The 18,940-nt window shown below is 43.0% G+C and overlaps 1 long non-coding RNA gene across 1 annotated transcript; it reads right to left on the bottom strand.

Annotated features, from left to right (window-relative positions):
* Positions 1-261: 261 nt before the first annotated feature.
* LOC119528975 lies at positions 262-18,118 on the bottom strand. The gene is made up of 3 exons (XR_005215794.1): positions 17,752-18,118; positions 16,315-16,444; positions 262-290 (listed from the first exon to the last, which is right to left on the bottom strand). It is a non-coding gene; the product is annotated as an uncharacterized LOC119528975 (long non-coding RNA).
* Positions 18,119-18,940: the final 822 nt, after the last annotated feature.

The following is an 18,940-nucleotide window of genomic DNA, read 5'->3' as shown; positions in this document are numbered from 1 at the left end:
AAAAAATGAAAGAAATCGAAAAATCACCAGATCAAAATGTAAGGTGAGCCAGAATCTGATAGTTGCTCACCTAGATCCACTCTCCCACTCTTCCAGGGTGACAGAGTTGTTGCCGCTGCCCAGAAAAGTCCCACATCTTCCGTGGCCCCTTGTAGCAAACCATGGTCACGTGACCATGTCCGCTCAATGGAAGGGAGTGTGCCCCTTCCACACGAGCCTGTAACACCTTGCAAGCTTGCCCTTCCATGTTCTTCTTCCTTCCTGATGGCTGCCACCTGGACATGGCACCTCTGCAGACAAGGACAATGGTTTAGAAGGTGGAGAACAAATAAGACGGAAGGGACCTGGATTCCTGAATGACTGTACGGACAAAGCATCCTCCTGACTCAGATCATTTACCTTGGACTATTAGGTGAGCAAGAAATCGATTTCCATCTTGAGTTAGCCATTGCATCTTGAATCTCTTTGTTACGGTAGCTTATTCTTACAGGAACTTATAATTCAGGTGTTGGCCTTTAGACTTAAATCATAAAGCATATGAACAATGGGACTTTTTGTCAACCCCTTATCATGGTTCAGTTGGTGGGGAATCCTTCGCAGAGTGCCTGTCCCTGAATGTGAGTCCTTCGAAGGTGGGAATCATGCCTTCCCTTCACTGATCTAGGTTCAGCTAGAGAAACGTGCTTTGGAGCTGAATGAATCTCAGAAAAACAAGTACTTAAACCTAATCCATTCCTGTGGGTGTGAACCCATTGTAAGTAGGACCTTTGGGTGAGGCTACTTCAGTTAAGGTGTGACCCAATTCAATCAGGATGGGTATTAATCCTATTATTGGGGTCTGTTACAAGCAGAAAGAAATTCAGACACACACAGAGAAAGCCAAAGAAGCAAGAAGCTGAAATTCAATGGAACCTGGAAGAGAACGGAGAGGCCAGGGGAGGCTGCCGTGTGCATTGCCATGTGACAGAGAATCGAGGACCGAGGATCACCAGCAGGCAGCCCCAGAATGCTAGTCTTTGGGGAAGAAAGCATTGCCTTGATGGTGCCTTAATTTGGACTTTTTTTAAGCCTCACAACCATGAGATAATGAATGCCCATTGTTTAACCTGACCCATTTCATGGTATTTGCTTGAGCAGCCAAAGAAACTAAAATGGAAACATCATTACTAACACTGGAGGGGGGAAAAACCCTATGTGGGACATAGTAGCAAATGATGCTTATCCTTAAGATATGCTTAATTCCTCTCTTCTTCCCCTATCCCATATCCAGGTCCCTTTACTTACCCTTTGTGACAGACCAAAAATCAGTGCCAGGTATTGCAAGCCTCCATTTCTTTGTCTCCCCTGCCCATTTACAAAATTGGCTGAATTCAGCAGGAAGGAACCTTGACATTAGGCTCAGTTGTTCCATGTGCTGGATTGCCACTGACAGCCAACACTGGACTCCAGGGTGCCCTCCCTCCTAGCTGCTAGAACTTTCCCTAGTGCTACTGTCAAAGACCCTCGGGTCCTGCCTCCCATTGCCTGACAACAGCACCATCACTCCTGAAGCAAAGAACAGGCTCAGAATACCTCTTTCCTTGCTGGGATGGGTCAATTCTTCTTATAATCTTTTTCAAAATATTGTATCTGAGATAGGTAACTATGGGAAATGCTCCACTTTCTTTTCAAGTAACTGACACACACATTGTCTACTCAAATCTGCTTATCAGTTGGCACCTACCACTGAAGTTGCCATTGGCATAGTTAAGAACCCATGTTGTTTCTTTGTGGTGTCCTAGAATTATAATCACAGTAACAGTTCACATATTCAAAAATTAGAACCTGGTACCTTCACTCATCTTGAACACAGCTAAATATCAGAATGGAATGTGGCTAACAAAGAAGAGGTGAGGGTCTTAGTGGAACACAGTGATGATGAGAATTCCGGGCACTGAGGGGCACGTGTTTTACTGAGAGGAGAGTTCTCAAGGCTCTTGATCAAAGACTGGGTTTAAATAGTAATTAAAATAAATTACTTCATCTAGAGTCCCAGACCACAGATAATCAGAGGAGAAAACCAAGAATGAGAAATGATACCTCACAGGGTGAAAGAAATGATGGTGACCAAAAGAAAGCTGTTAAAAATACAGCACAACTAGAAAATCCTCAGGATCAGGCAGTGTGTGTGTGTGTGTGTGCACGTGCAGCATTGAGTGAGCAACTCACTGTCTAACCAGCCTCAACCACTGAGTATCATAAAACAGTGCCACAAGAGAGGCACACAACAGAGTTTTAAGCTTTGGTGCTTAAAAAAGATAGACTTGACTCATCTGTAAATGTCAATTATATGGAACTACTCATCACCCAGAAATGTCTTTAAATGAGATATCTTTACCTCATTTATAGAGATAAAACTCCAGGATTAACCGACCTGTGTGGCGTGTACTGTTTCTCTAAATTAGACTTCCCATCTCCCAAAATACACTCCCCCGGGAAGCCAGCTCTAGGGAAGCATGAGTGTTCCTCTTGGATTTTAGATGACAAAAGAAGCATCAGGCTTAGATGCCCAGCTTAGAGTGACCAGGACACTCCGAAGTATGGATGCACATGTTTCTTGAATGTGACCCATGGCAGCAAGTCAAAGGCCGAGACAGGGACCCCATCAGCTCTCCACCTGGCCTCTGCCCTGGCAGTGCTGAGGGTCCTATCTGCGAAATCATTAAGGAGGAAGGCTGCAGTGTATGTCCCCCACCTAAAATGCCTTCCCACTTCTTCTGGGCATCTAACTTTCCCCTTCTTCCAAGGTCAAGTTCAAGGCCTTCCTTATCCACAGTGCCCTGCCTGGTCTCTGCCTCCTACAAAGCCTGTTTGCATTATTTTCTGGGTTGCTCATTTGGCACTTGCCAAACTGTTTTATATTGTCGGCTCTCATCTCCTTGCCAACTGGAGAGGGAGCTCCTGGAGGACAAGGACTATCTTTTAGGCCTTTATAGCTCCCATAGCAGAGAGCATGGGGTCTTAAACCAAGAATGCCCTCAATAAATCTATGGCTAATTTACTCACTGAGCAAATATTTATTGACTGTCTCCCATGTGTCAGCTAGGTAGAAATCCTGGTCCTCATGAAGTTTACAGTCTAGGGGGGAAGACAGACAATAAAAAGCATAAGTAAAATGTGCAGGGCATTAGATAGTAATAGTTACTAAGGAGCAAAAATTGTAGTAGGAAATGTGGGCAGTGGGGTGGGCTTTGAAATTTGAGATTGACCTAGAGATAGATTGCAGTTAGTGAAGGGGAAACGATAATCTAACAAGAACAGATAGGATATTGAGGGTAATCTCAATGATATGGGAATGCTCAGGAATGACTATGGTTTGTTAAGTTTCTTGCAGTATGGTAGGAGCTTGTTGGAAGCAATGCAGTTATTTCAGGATATCTGTTTGTCCTTTTCCTTTGTTTTATTTTGTCTGGAAATGTTTTATTTATTTATTTATTTATTTGGTAAAGAAAGTTGATTAATTTTAAAAAAAGAAATTTGAGATTGTGTAATCAGGGAGAAGGTGATGTGTGAGTAAGGACCTAGAGAAGTCAGAGAGTGAGCCCTCAGACATCCAGGGGAAGAGTACTTCAGGCAGAAGGAGAAGCACGTGCAAAGGCCCTGCAGTAGAAGACTGCCTGGTGTGGTTGAGGCACTCAATGCTGCACGTGCACACACACACACACACACACACACACTGCCTGATCCTGAGGATTTTCTAGTTGTGCTGTATTTTTAACAGCTTTCTTTTGGTCACCATCATTTCTTTCACCCTGTGAGGTATCATTTCTCAGCAAGGTAGTGAAGAGGGAAGTAAAGGAGAGCATGAGGAGATGAGGTCAGGGAGGGCCTTCTGGGTCCCCGTGAGGACTTGGGCTTTAACTCCAAGCGTGATGAGAAGCCAGGGGAGCATTCAAGCCTGGGAATGACGGGAACTGACTGCACCTTCATGGGACCACTCAGGCTGCTGTGGAGAAGACAGATGCTAGAGGAGCAAGGACAGAAGCAAGGAGGCCTGATAGGCGGTGACTGCATTTATTTAGGCGAGAGCAGAAGACTTGGACCCAAACCCTGGCAGCAGGGGTGGAGAGAAATTGTCAAATTCTAGATTTACTTTGAAGGTAGTGCTAAAAGGAGGGGGTGTGAGATAAAAAGAAGAGTTGAGGATGACCCCAGATCTGAGGCCTGTCCATCCATGAGGATGGAGTTGCCCTTAACTGAGAAGGAGACAAGTGGGGAGGGGCTGATTTGACAGGAAGTCTTGTGGATAACAGTTATGAACTGGTTAAATTTGAAATGCCTATTAGTCTCCCAAGTGGAGCTCTGAGTAGGCAGCTGGATACACAGGAGCTCAGGAGGGAGGTCCAAGCTGGATACCTAAATTTGTCACCATGTAGACGGTATATAAACCATGAGATTAGAAGAGGTCACCAAGAGAGTGAGAGTTCACGGAGATACATAGCGATCCAAGTACTCCTCTCTCCTCCTGCCTTCCCTGACCTTCTCAGGAAAAAGTCATGGGGAGATTGGCAACAAATCTGGTTCCTCGGGATTTATAAAAGATTCTGCTTTAAGATGAGTATATATGAGTCCACAACTTGGAGCTGCAGAAATGAGAAATGACAAGGCAGTCCGGCAGCTAAATGGCAAAAGCCACAGAGAGAAACAAATGCAGCAAACTCTCAAATTACAGCAGTTCAGCCATCCACTGCACTCAGTTACCGATGGCTGGGACTGGGTTTATATTTTGTTTTGTGGCATTCTCATTTTGGAAGAAAGAGAAAAATAACTAGAAAACATAACTTTATCAGGATATTGGGGCAGAAAGTAACTTCTATGCTATATCCGTCAACTTTTGACCTTCTTTACTCCTGTCCTAAGAATTGATGAGTAGTATTAACCCACAGGGCTACACAGCCTTGGCTAAGCAAACAAAAGATCCAGTTTCATTTTCTGAGCTATGCTTTCTATGACTGGGCTGTATAAGGCAGGAAAATATATATGCACACATAAACAAACATATGCACACACATATTTATATTTAGAGAGAGAATGAATGAAAACAAGGCTGGCAGCAACAGGCATTTTCTAGTGAATCCAGAGTTAACAAGGAAATGTGATTAACCAAGACACTCCTCCCCAAGAATCCCAGTTAACCTGGTATTTACTAGACACTATTGTTGAAGCCCTGGGAGCAGGACTTTTCAAATATAAGAACAACAAGAGGCGTATTAAACAAAATACCCACCAGCCCCTAGAAGATTAGACTGTGCGTCTTGAACTCTTTGGTGCCCTTGGCCATGGTGGAAGGTGGGACAACTCCTTAGACTGTCAGCCCCCTCAGTCAGCACACACTACCATCACCCTCACAGACGGACGAATAGTCTGTTAGGGAGACCTCAGACACCTGTTAAGTGGCCATCGGCCAGACTTCACCTTCCCCGACCTTCTTCTCTGAGGAAGTCATGAGCACACACTGAGCAGCCATGCTATGGCTTTCTGCTACCCCCACCTCCATTCCACAACCTGGGGGAGATGTTAAGTCTAACGAAAAGGCCCTGCCAGCCCATAAATCCAGAAACCAGGAACAAGCAGCCCAGATGCTTATCAAAACAGAAATTCTCAGTGGCCGGGCCCCCTTCCTGCTGAGGTGGATAAAAACTATACTCAAACTGTATAGATTTGTCTCTCTTCTCCAGTAGGAAGTGAGGCATGTGGACCTGCCATTGACAGACCCCAATCCAGAGCAGTTTTCAGCCACTATGGAAGATCTGCCATGATGGGACTTCTTCCCTTTTTCTTTTGGACTCTTTGTGCTATGTAAGTGACAAAGAGCTTATGTGCCCGTTCTGAACTCTTTGTTCTGTGCAAGTAATAAAGGGACCATTTGCTGAAAGTTTCTGTCACACCCTGTGTCTGTGTTCCCACAATGCATTGTTGTAACGCCTCCCTCCACATAGCCCCACATGGGGCAAGTTATGAATGAAGCTTTTATCAAGTATTTATTAGTTTCTGCCAGAAATTTTAGTCAGCATATCTCATTAGATAGAAGTTAATTGGCAGTGGGAATCTCGCCAGACTTGAGAATTTGGTTTCCAGCTTGTCTGCAGTTGCCTCAGAGAGGCTCCATCTGATTGGTTAGGTGGGCTACACCATCCAGCCAATCAGAATATTCAAGAGGCTGGTGGACTCCATTTCTTCAACCTGGCCATGGTGGTGGTTCTGGCAATGATGCTCAAAATGAGGCTTTTTGGTACTATTTTGACCTCACTTCCCTTCCCCAGTAGGCCAAACTATCCTCTTTTGCAAACTTTCCTTACCTTAAAGACCCATGGTAATAATCCTAAAGCAGTTGTAGAAATAAGACAGCATTAAGAATTTTGTCCCATGGGTATAATGGTGGTTAAGATTCTCACTTGCCTCTCTCTGTCTCCCCTCCCAGGACCCCTGAGCACCCATAGCCCCCAGCCTTTCACAGCTCTGAGAGAGGACCTTGCATCTCACTCCAGCTGCCTTTTTTTTTTTTTTTTTTTTTTTTGCCTTCTCCTGGAACTAGAGAGCTGAATTGTGCAAGTCACTTTCAGCCAAGACTTTTCTTTTTTTAAACACTTTGTGTTATGTGGCAGTGCCAGCCTGGGATTGACTTACCAAATAAAAGGATATTAGAAATCAGCAGAGTTGGATCAATCTTTAATGAAAAACCAACAAACATTAAAAAGCCTCACTAAGCAGCTAGGGGTTGAAGGCAACTCTGGTTAATTGGCACCCATAGAGCTTTCACTTGCTGCCAAGTTCCAGAGAACTGGCTCTCAACCCAGCTCCACCAAATTAGGCCAGTTCTCTACAGGGCTTGTGTAGCTAAATTGCTAATTAAGGTAATGTGGGCTGCAGAGCACCCCTTTCCAGTGGAGTTTCTTCTAGACATGGGGATTATTTGATACTTGAGATCACCTGAAATGTGAGGATTTTTAAATGCCCCTCAAAGACTCTGCTGTCATTGTGTAACTTGCATTGATTGGTGGTGGTGAAATTGCTCAATAGTTTCTGTCCTCTCTACATGGTGTAATAGCATCTCCCTAATAATTCAGGGGCTGAAAGGATGGTGAGCTATTTGGAGTAAGGAATATATTTTCTATCAGTCAAGCAATATACAGAGATTTGGAAAATCTGAATCTTTTAAAGTTTCAATATAGAATGATTTTCTTGGCAAACTTTTAATTCTCAGAGTTTTTCTAAGCAATTGATTTTTAGAGCAATTTTTCCTAACCCTAGCTGCATATTAGGGGGTATTGGTCCCTAACACAAACCCATCATTCAGAAACTGGGGGTAAGTCCAGGCCACACATGAGCGATTTTTTTTCCAAAGTTCCCTAGTTTCTCCTAATATGAAACTGGGGTTGAGAATGGCTGTTCTATAGGAATAAAATGTGTTGCTTTGAGTAACAATTTTGCATTTATATGCAAAATGGATTTTTAAAAAGTATTGGACTGGACTTTAAAAAACCTGATTGTTACAATCCTGTTTAGCCTCATAGCTTTGGCTATATCCTTTCATGGGGTAGTTTGTACTGCTCAGTGAATATTTTTCTCATAGATTTTGAGAAAACGAGTAGGGGGATTTGAAGTAATGGTGTTTGGGTGGAGATATTTGGGGGCGGGGGGTGAGAATTCCTCTTTAAAACAAACTTATTTGGAAAAAAAAACAAAGACATTGAGAATGAACCTAAAATTTGCCTGGGCATGTGTAATGTAAAGGAAGGTCTTGAACCCTGGCCCATCAAGATGGGAAGATTGTGCCAAAGGAAGGATGTCTTGAGGCCCATTGAAACTCCAGTGCTGGGGTATTCTAGGCGGTGCCTTGTAAAGATGTCAAGATCACCTACTCATTTGAACTTTCAATTGCCTTCATTGTTCAGAATGTCCCAGACAGCTTACGGCACTCAAAGAGCATGTTGTAATAGCCTTTCTCTTCCCAAGAGATCCCTTCTTCCTTGGCTCCTCAAATCCTTGTAAAACTTGTATTAGTATAAAAGGTAAAGCAATATGTGCAGCTTGAAGCCTTGATGATCTTGCATTCTAGACATCTGTTTAGTTAAAACACTTTTTAAAACATCTGTTTAGTTAAAACACTTTTTTTAAAAACTGACATTAGTAATCAATCTATTCCCTAAACTTTTGGTTCTTGGGAAATATCACCCAAATGTTTTTGACCTTAGGCACTGAGCTCAACTTTTTTTTTTTTTTTTTTACAAAATTGAGTATTTCCAGAAAAGGAGAGTAAGGAAGAATATAGAAGTAAAACAGAGAGGGAGCCTGCAAAGTCAGTGTGTGTCCATGAGTGTGTGTGTGTAGGAGTGCACAGATAAAGGAATATAAGACCAGGAAAAGCAAATGAAAGGCACTGTCATAGACGATACGCTCTCCTTTGGGCATGGTATTTAGAGGCGATATACTGACACTGAGCTATTGTTAGAATAAGTCTCCTCCCCCTTGCCTTAACCTGTAACAAGGGCAAAGATAATCCCCATTTTGTGCAGATTCCACACTCCAAATCAACCGCTGTGCTATATGTTCAGCAAATTGTTTCTTAGAACCCACTGTGGGCACAGCCCTGTGCTGAGAGCCGGAGCCTAAAGGCACAAGACACACCCACTACTCTCAATGAGTTTAGAGCTCAGTTGGGCAGAAAATTCATTCACAAGTTCAAGGATAAACAACATCATGAAACTCAGCAATGCAAAGGCTATCACAAGATTAGGGTATATAAATGGCCACTGGTGTCTAAAGGAAAAATGTAATTCCTTCTTCAGAACTACAGGCTGCCAGTTCAGAGCCATCCCTGCACACTGGGCATGGAGCAAGGAAAATGTAACTTCCTGGATGGGAAGATCTAGAACAGGTCTCCTGATGGGTCAGGCATAGCCGTTTCTGTTTGCTGGCTTGCTTGCTTTCCGTTGGTTTGTTTTAGATTGCATTTATAGGATTTGGCATTCAGGAGGAAATTGCTGAACATGCTTAAAATTAAATGCAAGTCAAGTATCAGTCAATCTCTCCGTTTCTAACAGCTCTTTCTTTCAGCCCCATCCTCACTCCAAATAAATAGACATACAAACATGTGACTTAATGAATAGTTCACACTCCCATCACTGTCAGTGGGAAACTACTACTTGGCCAGGCGCATGATAAGTTAAAAGGGCCTAATTTGATCCTCAATATAAACCAGTCATTAGAACATGTAAGCCCTGACCCTCCTTCAGAAATCTGCCCGGTGTGGCTAAAATTGGCCTCCTGAATTAGAAATTGCAAAAACGGAAAACACACTGTGGACTGATGGACTTTCAAAAGTCTTTTCTTGCTTCAAGGGGAAACCAGTTCAAAACAGTAACCAGAGCTGATTCAAGTTTATAAAAGATATCTAGATTCCACCTCAGGAATGTGAAGGAAACTCAGGTCTTTCTTCAGCAGTAGACTTTAATGCAATTTGCTTTTTTAAAACATATAAACCCACTGTTGGATTTGGGTTACTGTCCTTTTTCTACTATTTTTTTAAATTGTTACTTTAAAATAAAAGCCAAACATGGGGATACCACAGGAGATGACTGTTTAAAGCAAGGAAGTTTTTTTTGTTTTGTTTTTGGTTCTTCTCCCCCAGGGTACCCAACATGGGGTATTTATTGATCTGCTCTTTGGACCTTGATATGTGTGAGCACATGGGGCATGATCTGCTTTCCATTTATTGCTAAGAGAGCAGAGCGTCCCTTCATTCAACTGACTGGGTCAACAACTCAGCATACAACCTGTTCTCACTCACCCAGACCCCATGCTGTTGCTGTATTGTCTTTTCCTTTTACTTGTAGGGGAAATGCATCCTTCTGAATGATAAATCCACTATTTTAAAGAAGCTGAAACAATCGCATGGCTTTTGGTTGATGGCTAACTAGGTTTTCTTGTTCATAGCCTTACGGGGTGGGTAAGCAGAGGTAAATTATAGATGAACTTGGAATATGGGTGAAGCTTCTCCCTCCACAACTCCCTCACTTTTCTCTCCTCCTCTGTGTGATCCACGTCTTGGAAACACATTCTGTTGGCTGAACATCCAGGAACCTAATCTCACCCTTCTAGAACCTTCAGCTTCGCTTAAGTCTTATACCTCCAAGCACACAAACACACACAAACCTGCCTCCAACTGCTTTCTTGATGGCAAAGTTCATTCTGGCTTTCCCATCAGGAAAAGGTGCCCTGACAGAATCACAGATGACTCCATAAACCAGCTAGACAACCTCCGTGTTTGGATTTGGTGGAGCTCATGCATATGCACAGATTGCATGTGTGTGGCAGGGATTCTGGGCCTTGGGCATTGGGGATCCTGTGACTCCACCCCACCCACTGATAACCTGACCCAGGGTTATCTTGGGAGTGTTCAAGGGAAGCTCAAACTCCAGGGTTAAATGTGAGATGTTCTGATTTTCCAAGGCTGACTCAAATTTTTAAAACGTTGTGAGATCCAAACAAAATACGATAGAGGGCCATATTCAGCCTTCAGGCTGCCAATGGAAACCTCTGCAATACTCATGGCTCCCATCTTAAATGGAAGAAAGACCTCCTGTCTGCAGAGGGTTTGCAGTTAATGGGACCACATGGGCCATTTAGGGTGCATGCCTACCTGGTTGCCTTCACTCTCCCCAAATTCAGCACAGAGCCATGGATACTGGTACTTGGCTGCATTAACTATAGCTTGCTCTTGCCTGTCTTTCTGAAACTCGGCATGCTCAGCCACTCATCCCCACCCAAGTGGGGGATGCCAGCTTTGCCTGGTGTGGACTTCAGCCACTCCCATTGAAAGGACCTGGGATGTATACTCCCCAACAAAACAAAGCCAAGGCTGCTGTTAAGGCCGAAAAGAATTCTGAAAAAATGCTCCCTCTGCACTTGCAGGATAATACTGAAGGATCAGAAATTATAGAACTGGCAGATCCCCGGAAACAGACTTCCCAGAGAATGCTTTCCTGGTGCTAAAAGAAGAAAAGATCTTGGTGGAAAAGAGTGGTGGAGAGAAGGGATCCAACAGGGCACACCCCTGGGCTTCTTTCCCCTCCTTCTGCCTGATAAATGACAGATAGGGTTAGTCCAGGTGGTACCTGGCTAGACTGAAACAGCCCAGACTTTCCTGATTGGGCAGATTTGGGGGGATACTGTGAGGTGAGGAACTGGTAAACTCTCATTCAACCCAGACATCAGCAGTGGTAACGTATTCCATGGGAATTGCAGAAAATTGCACTTTGACTTGGGTCCTTGCTGGACCCTGTATCTCATCTCCTGCCTCTTTCCAAGTCTCTTACATGCATAATATTACACTGCTCTCTGGTTGCCCAATATTATCTCCTATCCTCACCCCCATCCACAGACGAGCACTCTCGGCCTCATAGCACAGTTTCCACTGCCTCCTGCCCCTCCCAGCCTTGCTCTAATTATCCAGTTATAATTGAGGGAAGCTAGGGGTCACTTCAACCTTCAAAGTTAAAGTGTGACATATGTGAGCCACCTATATCATTTAAAATTTTCTATTAGGCACATATTAAGGCATAAAAAGAAACAGCATTTCATTTCAACACCTTCGCTATGGCTTCACCATAGCAATCCCCACCCCCACTTTTGCAAACTCAAGCACAGTTTCCTTGCAGACAAACAAAGAGCTCTGGGGAAGGCGTGAGGGCTGGCCCAGGAAAATCTGACTAATAGGAAGGAGGAGAGTAGAGGATCTTCTGCAAAGTGCAAACTTATTAGTCAGTGCTTCCTTTTTTCTCTCAGATTATTTTTCTTTGGAAGGCGTAATAGATGCTGTTTGTTTAGCCAAAGACTCCTCTCCAATAATGCATATAATCATGGCTATGCAAATCAAAATCCAGGATACTGTCTACTTGTAGCCAAATATCTTGGATTTAGGAGCCCATAAGCTGTCCCAGACATCACATATCTTTAACCAGCTCCATTTTAAGAGGACAGAAGTAGTAAGAGTTGCTCTTCAAGGGGCGGGCTGACAGCACTATTGCTCCCATGTGCTTCTAGCACAGAAAGAACATGTTAATCTTGCCAGCTTAGAAGAATGAGCTACTGATGAAACAAAAGACCTCTATAGTTCCAAACCCAAAGGTCAGTTCCCTGACTTCATCTTGCGCAACCTCTCAGCAGCATTTGAGCTAGCTAACCACTCCCTATTTCTTGAATTACCTTGTTCTCTAGGCTTTTCTACCATCACACCCCTTGTAATAGTTGTATTAGTGTTCCTAACCCTTCACTGCATCTCCCTGTGAGGAGATTACACCTCCCACCCTGGTGGCCTGAGGCTTGGCCATTGAAGGGGAAGGGAAGGGACAGACGCCCTAGCAGAATTGTTAAGAGTCATTGCATGGTCCTGCCATTGCTGTTTTCCCTCCATCACAGCATGTCCATATGGGTGCTTCTCCTTCACTCTGGGTCTGGAGCAAAGAAGATGTGGGACCAGAGCCAGCACAAAACTGCAGCCAACATGTGAGTGAGAAATATATGTGTATGCTTGTGAGATGTGGGGACTATCTGTTACCATGGAATAACAGAGTAAAATCTGATCGATGCTCCCCTCCTAGTTTTCCTCCAACCGCAGGGTCCTTTCCTGGCCACTCCTCTTCTGCCCGAACTCTAAATGTGTTGGCCCGGAGAGCCCTGTCCTCATCCCTCCTGTCTCCTCTGTCTAATCTCTTTTCCTGGATGATCTCTTCTAGTCCCTGGGCTATCTGTGTGCTGACAGTACCCAAATTCACACCCCTATCCCTGCCTTCTGCATCAAGTTCACCAAACTGTGGCCCATCAACCAAATGCAGCCTGTGGCCTGTTTTTGTATAGCCTTAGAGCTGAGAATGGTTTTTATACTTTTCAAGGTTGAAAAAACACCAAAGGAGAATCTGTAACAGAGACATATGGCCCTGCAAAGCCCATTACAGGAAAAGTTTTATGACTCCTGCTCTAGACTTACGTATTTCTCAAAATTAATGTGTCTCAAACAAAATGCTTGACGCCCCTCTGCCAAATCTTGCTCCTACTCACTCTTCCCCATTTCAGGAAATGGCCTGTCTCTTTTCCAGCTGTTCAGTTTAAAAAACTGGAAGTCAGTCATATGTCCTCTCTTTTTTCGTACACTCCACGCCCAACCTATTTTAGCACATTCTTTGCTTCTCCTCTAAAAGATATTCTGAATCAGACCACTTCTCACCATCTCCTCTTAAAACCCTAGTCCAAGACACCATCATCTCTTTTTTGCAACCACAATATTCTCTTGTCCCCTTCATCTCCCATTTATTTTCATTTATAGCAGGTAGAGTAATCTCAGAGTGGATATCAGGTCACGTGACCTGTCTGCATAGACTTCGGAGTTCTCCTGTTCTCCCATGGTCTACAAGCCTCCACATGATCTCATGTGTCTCCATCTCCTAGCACTCACCTCTTACCCTCTGCATCAGAGTCTCTCTGGTCTGCTTCCTGCCTCTAAAAGAGACCGAGATTGTGCCCCTCTCAGAGCTTTTGCTCTTGTTTTGTCTGGAATTCTCTCCCCCTGGCTATTTGCATGGCTGCTCCTCTGCACCATGTAGGGATTGCTCCAACTTACGTATCTTCAGAGAGTCCTTCATTGTCTCTGCAACTAAGTCAAAACTGGTAAAGCAAAGGAAAACATCCTTCATCATCCCTTTCCATTTCTAACCCAAATATTCAGGTCTTAGTGCACGTTTGGATTAGCCATCCAGACTGGAATTGTCAGGAGAGATGGGGAGGTGAAGACATCTCCAAATCTAGAAGTTGCATTTTAGGATTCCAATTAGGTTCTATGGCTTAAAGATCAAACACTGATGTCCTGAGGTTGCTCGATCTGTAAGATAAAAGTCTGGAAGCCCTAGAACCTCAAAGTAGCTTTTATGGACAAAGGAAATGCACAATCCATTTGGAGCAGAGAAAGAGGTGAGGCAGATGTGGCAAAGCAGTCTGGCAGCCAGGATGGTGTTCCTTTGTTAGAGATGAAAGTCTGAATCCAAGGGATAATTTGAAGTCAGTAAGAAGCACTTGTCCAGGTAGAAGACTATTTGCTGCTCTCAAACACCAGTACCAATCCAAAATACCCTCCTATTCAGGACAGAGATGACAACTCTCCATGCATTTAATTTATGGAGCTCTGGAATCACTTCCCCTATCTGACAGACTGATAGCCAAAATTCAATTTTAGAATTTCTTCCTTTTATCTTAGGACATTAGTTTCCATTAAGTTGCAAATCCTCCTGGGTGGAGAAAACTTTAAGGACATTTAAAAGAAAGAAGGGAATTAACATTTATTGAATACTTAATGCATGACAACTCCTGTATTAGAAACTTTACATATATTATCTTATTTCATCCTCAAAACTCTATCATTATCCCCATTTTACAGATGGGAAAACAAAAACTTAGGTAAGAGAATCTTACCAAGGGTCAAACGCATACTAAATGGTTCCTGGGATTAGCACCGAGTTTGTCCATGCTGTGAGCCCTAGTTCTTTCCACTCTGCTATGTTGGTTTCCTATAGTGTCATAGATACTTAGGTTAAAATCTAAAAGGCTTGAGAAGAGGTTATAATGGGGAGGAGAGAGCAGGAGTTTCCAAGAGGTCTTTAAGGATGAACCCTATGCTCCCAGAATGGAGAAGGAAGCTGGGTACATTGATTTTGAATCCTAGAAGACTAGAACTGGAAAGGACCTAGGAGATCATATGGCCCAACCACCTAACCTTACATGTCATGAAATTGAGGCTCAGAGAAAGGAGCTCACCTTTCCAACGTGGCAGGACAATTACCCAGATTGTTTAAAGTCACCTTTCGCTAGATTCTGTTATGAGTTCAAACAGCCAAAGCCCCCATATCTCAGTAGCTTACAATAACAAAGATTTATTTCTCACTCATATTTATTTATTTATTTCTCAGTCACTTTACATTTGGCTGTGGGTTGGCTCCAAAACGGACTCTGCACAAACTGCAAGTTGGCTGTGTGTCTTTTCCACATGTTTTCTTCATTTTGGAATCTAGGCCAAAGGAACAGGCTCTATTTGGGACAGGCTAAACTCACAGCAGAGGGAAAAGAGCAAAAGGAGCCGGTGGAAACACAGTGATTCTTGAAGCTTCCACTCCAACTGAGATATCACTTCATGTCTGCTCAGATCCCACTGGACAAAGCAAGACATCAGTGGGGGCAGGGAATATATCCCCCCATAGGAGGGCACCACAAGTCACATAGCAATGGGTGGGTATGTCTAATCCTCCTGTAGAAAGATGAGTGAGTAATTGGGAACAATAATACAATCTACACAGATATTAACCTGTGTTTCATTCACACTGAATTCTGTCCTCCCCAGTGAAGACCTGGGGAAAGACTGACTATTGCTTTCCCTCACCTCAGAAGCGTTTGGGTTGCCAAGTTGAAAGCATAGCTTGCTGGTTTTGATTTTGGAAGGCCTACACTAGTAGAGATATCTCAAGAGGTGAGCGCCTTGAACAGAGTAGAAGGGAAGAAGCTGTATGAACACAGGACAGAGATTTGATTCCTCAAGCCTGAAAAATTGTGAGAATCAGCTGAACCTTGCTATACCATAGCCAGATGGCAAGACATTCTAGGAGCATGCTTCTGAGGTATTCTTGGGTAGGTTAAGATTACCTGCCTCATTGAGAAACTCGGCTTGGTGTAGGCTTAGTTCTCAGTGTGGTCAAAGAACAAAAGTCCTCCCTAAGAGTTCTGGAGGATGCAAAACCCTAGTCTTTCACAACACCCTGGAGGGTGGGACAGAAAGGAACCATCAGAACTACCATAACAACTGAAATTAAATTTCCTGCCAGCCTAGTGGGATGGGTAGCAGAATAAATTTGACTTAAAGAAATAAAATAAGTGTGACATTTCTTCTACCTCATATTGTGAAGGAAAATTCATTCATCAAGATCACACAACTAGTAAGGGACAGGAGAGTTCTTTGTATTATCATTCAACAAATGCTCCTCTTTCTCTGTGCCAGGCCCTCTAAGTGGCACTGGGATCATAATACCACTGAGATTGGCACAGACCCTAACTCTGTTTGACTCTCTGTCCTCCCTGTTAATTCTGTGAGCTACCCCATAGTCTACCAATACATTCCTTTTTGGCTTATAATGACTAGCCTTTGTCTGTTGTTTGCAAACACTGAAAAATCATGAGCAATTACAGACACACAGGCAAAGAGAACCAGGCTCATCCAGATTAGGAGATAAATCTTACTTTGAGATTTTGCAGGTCTAGAAGCTGGTCTGACTGACCTGTCTCCCCCTTCCTTGCCAGAAAGTTGGCATCCTGTCCACATTCTAAATTGCTTATCCTTTTACTTCTGCTGAGCAGTTCTTTAGAAGACCTGAAATGAAAGAAGAATAGTTTTTGATCAAGAAATGGAGAAGATATAACTGATGTTAAAGATTGTGGCAAATTATATGAGTTCAGTGTGGATATCAATGACAATCTTGCTCATTTTAGACTGTGCATCCTCTCAATCAGGAGATTTTTGAGTTTGCTATTGCCATTTTTCTTTAGTTTATTTGCCACAGCTGCATCTTGGGACATGGTCAAGTATAGTCCAGTTAACCGTGGCCACACCCCATGGAGAAGTTTGGAAGGGACCACAACCAGCCTAGACCTGACCCCCTGGAGGATGGAGGGGAAATAGCTGCAAGTGTGGGGATGGGGGTGAGGAAGAGAAACAGCCTTGTGAGGCAGAGAGAACATGATAAACCGGGCCAAAGTCCAGTCCAGACAAGCAGCATGCTTACTATTAGGGCTGGTGGTGATTAGCTTAAAGGCATGATTGTCTCTTCCCCAGCTATGGGGTGTGCAAGGGCAGTGATGCTCTGATTCCAAGCAGGCAGTCAGTGTCGCATTAACGATACAGCAGATCACACAGACCCAACCTTTGAGTCTGGAAGAGGGTGGAGTTCAGGATTCCTGTGGGCTGATGAGAGCAATACAGAGTCCTATTTCTAAAAAGACTGCAGTACCCTAAGTTTTGCAAGACAATGATTTAAAGAAAGAGAAACCAGGGCAAAACATGAGTCTTCAAATGGGCACACAAAGGAAGTCAGGGTCACCAACAAAAACAAATTTGCTGTAAGTAATAGAACCTTCCTTCTCTGTGTCCATGGTCTAGACCACTGCCAGGAAGGAACAGCAGCAGGGCCAGGCCCACAAAGGGGGGCCACATGCTCCAGTAGAAAAGGGGATGCTGCAAAGGCTGAATGAGTTCCCTTGTGATACTTCTTGCTTCACTCAGTCTTTCCTACCAAATTGGATAGAATCAGAAATGTCCCACTTAAAGACCAATAATGAAAGCACAAATACAGCAAAAGAGCCATTTTCTTTGATTTGTTTTAGGAAAGAGATTCTAAAACTTCTGCCTTTAGCTAATTCTACTACTCTTTTTTGTTTATTTTTCTACTCTTGTTTGTGTCTGACTGAAAGCTCTCAACTGTGATTATAATTGGGTCAAGTATATACATGAAAAACCTTGTCAGTACTCTCAAAGAAATTCCTAGTTGCTTCAAATTTGAAATGATGTTACCTTACTCAACAATGTGTAGTGTATATATTGTGTTCTAGGTCTTGAAGATTCAAATATGAATAAAATATAATCAGGGTTCTCCAGAGAAACAGAACTGAAAGGGTACATACATATATATCTCAAGAGATTTATGATGAGGAATTAGCTCATGCCACTGTGGAGGCTGGTAAGTCTGAATGCTGTGGGGCAGGCCACGAGCTGGAAACTCTGATACCAGTGATGCAGAAGTTGAGTTCAAATTTCCCAGGGGAAGCAGCTGACTGAAGTTGAGGTAGAAATCCTTCTTCTCTGACTTGTGAAATCCTCAATTCTGTCTTCTGGCACCTGCAACTGATTGGATGAAGAGGCTCCCCGCATTGCCGAGGGCAATCTCCATTGTTGATTGTAGATGCAATCAGCTGTAGATGCAATTAACTGTTAACAGTTATTTATCTACAAAATATTCTCACAGTAACAATCAGGCCAGAGCTTGCTTGACCAAATAACTGGACACTGTAACCTAGCCAAGGTGACATATGAAATTAACCATCACACCTGCCTTTGGGATGCTAACAGGGTAGTTTATAGCTGACTTATCTCATGACCAATCTATCCTAATGCCTAAAAACTTGTTCAGCAACAAAAGCTTGGTGAAGAAAGGAAGTTGAATGGGAGAAGGGAAAGGAAAAGGGTCAGGACAAAGAAGGTAAAAAAAAAAAGCATGTGATAATGAACCCCATCATTCCTAAGTTTCTGGGGTGGGCTGCCACAGTAGTATACCTATTTGTGCATGGAGACACACACACACAGGTATGGAATGCTTTATAAATATAAAACAAAAGGCAAAATATTATAAAGCAACTTATTTATATGTCCATATTCTATGTTTCAAAAAAATAATCAGAAAGAAATGTAAAAGGCAAAAGCCCATTTGCAACATAATGCAAGCTCTTACATGTAGAAAGAGCTCTGCTAATTCAAGAATGAAAATACTAACATCCTGATAGCTAAACTGACAAAAAAGATTAATGAAAATTCACAAAAGAAAAAACAGAAATGGTAAACACATAGAGAAAAAAATTCAACCTCCTTAGTAAACAAGTTAATTAAAATTATAACAAATGAGATGACAATTTTCCTCGATTAAAATGACTGTTTTGTAAAAGTCCCAGCGTTGGCAAATGTGTAGTGACACGGACCTTCTCGGACAACTGTTAAATTGGTACACGCTTACTGAAGTCCCATCTACTCAGACAAGTCACAACAATCCTGGATCCCAACTTCACTATCTGTATAATGAAGGAGAAGATCTATAAGAGC

Source organism: Choloepus didactylus, chromosome 3 (assembly GCF_015220235.1).
Source record: "Choloepus didactylus isolate mChoDid1 chromosome 3, mChoDid1.pri, whole genome shotgun sequence".
Lineage (NCBI taxonomy): Eukaryota > Metazoa > Chordata > Mammalia > Pilosa > Megalonychidae > Choloepus > Choloepus didactylus.
This window is presented reverse-complemented; position numbering and strand designations above follow the sequence as displayed.